Here is a 5,603-nt window from a genome sequence, read left to right as displayed (position 1 = left end):
AACATGTACAAATTTGTCAATTTAAAATTTATTATTATTATTATTTGACTCACTCCATCACCTAGGCTGGAGTGCAGTGGCACAATCTCGGCTCACTGTAACCTCCACCTCCCAGGTTCAAGTGATTCCCACCTTCTGGGTTCAAGTAATTCTCCTGCCTCAACCTCCTGATTAGCTGGGATTACAGGTGCCCGCTACCACGCCCAGCTATTTTTGTATTTTTAGTAGAGATGGGGTTTCACCATGTTGGCCAGGCTATTCTCAAACCCCTGAACTCAACTGATGCCCCTGCCTCGGCCTCCCAAAGTGCTGGGATTACAGGCATGAGCCACCATGCCCAGCCAATTTAAAATTTTTTAAAAAAAGAAAGAAATAGATGGAAAGTATGTATTGCCTCTATTAAAGTTAAAATTAAAACCCTACTAAACTTTTTTTTAACTATAAATTTCTTTCTTAGCAGTCAGTGAAAGTAAACTGGCTCAAAGCTCTACCACAGGGGACTCTGTAGTGCCCATCCATGCTTGTTATCAACAGGATGTCATTGCAGAAGGAGCTGCTGAAACCCCATTCTTTGTGGCTCCCCATTAGCTCTCCTCTCTGGATTGTTGTGACCACTGAACAATAGCAACCAGGATTCCCAGGAGAAAGTGAAAGATTAGGGTAAAGGAAGTGTTAAAGAATTAAGGATAGAAAATATTATTTTGTAAATAAACAGATCTTCCCTCTCGAAAGAGTAGACTGTATGTTGGGGTGTCATTATTTAGCAAGTATTTGGGTACCTACTAAGTATTTTATATAGATGTGTTATCTCAGCTAATCTTTGTGGTTACCATATACTAAAAGTGTAAATAGGTCAGGTATGGTGTCTTACACCTATAATCCCAGCACTTTGGGAGACTGAGCAAGGCGGGTCACTTGAGTCCAGGAGTTTGAGACAAGCCTGAGCAACAAGGTGAGACTCCATCTCTACAAAAAAAAATTTTAAGATTGGCTGGGCATGGTGGTGTGTATCTGTGGTCCCAGCTACTTGGAAGGGTGAAGTGGGAAGGTCGCTTGAGCCCAGGAGGTGGAGGCTGCAGTGAGCTATATTTGCACCACTACATTCCAGTGCAGTGCTCTGGGTGACAGAGCAAGACCTAGTCTCAGAAAATAAAATAATGTGTAAATAACAATATAACACTCTAATGTAGGCTATACCTGATTCTATTTAGTGACTTTCCTTTCAGTTTTCATGATAAATTAAATTACTTCAACTGAATGTTACAGTAACAAATGTTGTTGAGTTCTGCTTAAAAAGCATCCCATACCAAGAGGCTCTAATATCACATATATTTCATCATTTACCCGCATTTGACAGGAATGACTCTTTAAAGATAATGTCTTTTTAGCTACCAACTAGAATCATTAAGTTCGTTTGCCAAAGAAGAGAAAACATTTACTTTCAAGATGCCAATCAAGATCCTTTAGCACGGATCTAAACATATAGATGCAATGAAAAACAAGTCAAGTACATGAGTCTCGCAGCTTCACTGTGCAAAGACTCTGTTAACTTGCATATGTAGGAGCTGCTTTTCCTTGCTTCATGGTTGCTTCCAGAACAATTCAAAAGAAACATACTCTGACACCCAAACGCCTTGGCAAGTGACATAGGTCTTTCCTGAAGATTTCTTGTGGACATCCAGGGAAAGATAACACAGCAGGGCTTTCCCAGTAAATCTGAAGACCCAACATCTTAGCTTGTAAGATTCAAAAGTCAAGATCCAGGTATCAGATACAAGTTATCTGCAAGTATATATAATCAAGATTAGAAAATAGACAAGTCAAATTCTTGTCCCTTAAGCTTAAAACATGAAGATCCCTGGGTATATTAGATAACAATCATGTTTGTGTGTAACAGAGATCTTAAAATTAGAGATTTAATCGCACAAGGGTTGATTCTCACACATACAAACAATCTGTAAGTAGCTAGTCCAGGGCTAATGAAGCTATTCCACAGAGCCTTCAAATGCCCAGGCATCTTCCACTTTGCTGCTCTGATGTCCAAAGCTTCTAAATTCAAGGTCATCTCATGGTCCAAGAGGGCAATAATTGGGCTTGCATTCCAACCAGCAGGAAGGAGGATATGAAAAAAGGCACATTTCAAGGGCACTTACTGAAAGTTCCAAATAGTACTTTCATTTATCTCTCTTTGGGCCAAAATTTATTCACATAGTTGCAAGTAGCTACAAGGGAGGCTGGGATACAGACCCGCTAGCTGGACACATTATCCAAGATTCTGTGTTAAGGAAGAAGACAATGGATTTGAAGTAATATGCAATTGAGCAGAATTCATTTTTCTCACCTATACTTTCAGCTTCCAATCAAAGCTTGGGATGGGAAGAGAGCCTTTGAGAGAAGAGGAGCGGAAAGGGAAGTTGGCATGGATTTCCCAGCCTTTTGGCCAAGTCTGCAGGGATCAGAGTTCTGAGTCAGGTGGACTCATGCCCTGACGCTCATCTGGATGCCCTTGGAGGATGCCAGTGACCCCATACCCTCACAGCTGGTAAATATAGTTGCATGGCAAACTGAAGCCAGTAGGATGGAAAATGCCATTCACAGTCCCTGAGCCCCAACATGACGTGGAAAGCCCCAGCACAACGTGTTTCTCCTGTGTGTCCAGAGTAACAAAGAAAAGACACTGAGAGCTGAAGTCAAGACACTTAGAGATGCTAAGACCAAGGAGGTTTGCTGGGATTAACTTCATAAGATTCAAATGCAAGAGAATTATATCACCATGAAAGATAGTCTGAAAAAAATTTGACAAAGATTCCTTTTGAAAGAATAACAGAAATAACTTAGAATCAGTTGAGATTTAAAAAAATGAAAGCTGAAATCATGGAGAACTGCTGACAGAAATGAAGATTTTACTAAATATAATCTCATTGACTAATTGTAAATGTGGTTCCAAGAGAGAACACCAAGATGGCTTCATTGAGAACAAATTACAATTAAGAAGTGGAGAAATATTTTTATATGGGTCTAGCTAAAAAGTTAAACTTTTAGTAAGTTAAACTTTTAGTAATGAATTATTTTATACTTTTACCTGAAGTTGTTGGATATAAAACTGAATTAAGCAAAACAAATGAGAAGTAACTGAGGTAGCGTTTTTGGGGTCTGCTTGGTCATTCGATTACACCAACACCTTCTAATATCATTCATGGTTTACATTGAAAATATCTACTACCACATATTTTTCTGTGCTTGAAATTCATTTACTCATACGGAGTTTTCCACTTTGACCAGATTCCTCTATCCTTTAGTCTATTTCTCTGCCTTCCTCTCCTCTCCCCCTATCTTCTCTTCTCTCATTCCTCCCACACTCCCCTTCTTCATTCCTTCCCATCTTTGCCAAGATTAAAGAAGGAGTCTTACAAAACTAACCATAGTCTTCTTATATGATCCATGTAGAAAGCAAAAGTTCCTCTTCAAAGTTTCCCTTCTTGTTAAAGAATGAATCATAAGTGTCAAAAATAATAGTTTCTTTTAAAAACTACCTTCCTTCAGGCCTCCTTGCTTTGTGCTAATAACTCTTTGTTAAGCCTATCCTATGTAGCTGTTAAACATGCTCACAGGCATGTAGTACGTTCTATGTCCTTGTACCTTAACCAAGATATTTGTGCTGGATATGCTCACAGGCATGTTCTAGCTTGTAGCCTATGCCCCTTCCTTTTTTGGCATAAGCAACTTCCTCTTTTCCTTTGTCTTTCCATTACTTTCACCTATTTAGAAAAGTTTTAAACTGTTAACCAATCGGGTTTTAGTTTAGATTGTGAGGTCTGGCTCCAGCCAATGGAGACAGGACACAGTAGCAGGGACAAACTGCCTAAGGGATAAAAACCACTTCCTTCCTTTGTTCAGGTGTGCTGTAGCCATTGTTAATCTGCAATGAGCACCCTGTCTGCAGAAAGTAAAATTGGCCTTGCTGAGAGAATTAAATTTATGTTAAAGTGCTATATATTTGCAGCACCAGGGAACAATCATTCTGTTTCTAAATAAACATTTTACGTATAACAATCCAGCAATCACACTCCTAGGAATTTACCCAGCTGATTTGAAAACTTATGTCCACAGAAAATCCTGCGTGTGATTTCTTATAGCAGTTTTATTCATAATGACCAAAAGCTGGGAGTAACCAAGATGTATTTCTGTTAGGGAAGCAGGAGCCTAGGATGACACCTTTTCTTTTTCAGAAAGAGTCGCCCAGGCTGGAGTGCAATGGTGCACAATCTTGGCTTACTGCAACCTCCACCTCCTGGGTTCAAGCGATTCTCCTGCCTCAACCTCCTGAGTAGCTGGGATTATAGGCGCGCACCACTACACCAGGCTAATTTTTGTATTTTTAGTAGAGACGGGGTTTCACCATGTTGTTCAGGCTGGTCTTGAACTCCTGACCTCATCATCCAGCCACCTCGGCCTCCCAAAGTGCTGGGATTACAGGCGTGAACCACAGCGCCTGGCCGACACCATTTTTAAATCACCTCCATCTTAAAACTAGCAGGGTGACACCATTTTAAAATCTCCTTCATCTTAAAACTAGCAAGGCACATTGCTTACCAGTCACTTACAAAGCTAAGGAGCTAATTGGTAATGCCTGCAAGAACAAACCCCTACAGCAACAGGAAGTCCAGATGTTCCAATAGCCATAACGAGATATGCTTTCAAGATAACTATAGTTATGCTTTGGTTACTTAAACACTAAACTGTCAAGATACTTTTCTTTCAATCAATCAAATAATAAATTCTGTCATGCTGTCAACCCACCCACACACAGGCACAGCTTAGTTTAGTCTTGTCATAGACAAGACCTCTACATAAGAAAAATCTCTCACAAAGATGGTGCATTCTTCTGTTTGCTTTCTGAGACACCCTGCTCTGTATCTGAGTAGCTTTCAATAAACCAACTCTTCTCACTGCATTCTGCAACTTGCCTTGAATTCCTTTTTGTGCAAGATCCAAGAACCCTCTCTTGGAGTCTAGCTTGAGACCCCTTTTCTGGCTTTCTATAGATGAATGGATAAACTAACTGCAATATATTTATATAATCAAATATTATTCAGTAGTAAAAAGGAATGAGCTATCAAGCCACACAAAGACGTGAATAAATCCTCAATGCACATTGCTAAGTGAATTAAGCCAGTCTGAAATGGTTACATGCTGTATGATTCCAACTCCATGACATTCCGGAACAGGCAAAACTAAAGATGTAGTAAATAAAAGGGTAAAATATGCTGTTAAAAGATAAATATTGGCCAGGCCCAGTGACTCACGCCACTTTGGGATCCCAGCACTTTGGAATCCCAGCACTTTGGGAGGCCAAGGCAGGCAGATGACTTGAGGTCAGGAGTTCAAGACCAGCCTGGCCAACATGGCAAAACCTCATCTCTACTAAAAATACAAAAATTAGCCAGGTGTGGTGGTGTGCCTGTAATCCCAGCTACGCAGGAGGTTGAGGCATGAGAATTGCTTGAACTTGAGAGACGGAGGTTGCTGTGAACCGAGATCATGCTACTGAACTCCAGCTGGGATTACAGGCACACCACCACACCTGGCTAATTTTTGTATTT

This window comes from Piliocolobus tephrosceles, chromosome 9, assembly GCF_002776525.5.
Source record: "Piliocolobus tephrosceles isolate RC106 chromosome 9, ASM277652v3, whole genome shotgun sequence".
Lineage (NCBI taxonomy): Eukaryota > Metazoa > Chordata > Mammalia > Primates > Cercopithecidae > Piliocolobus > Piliocolobus tephrosceles.
Note: the sequence above shows the minus strand (reverse complement) of the source record.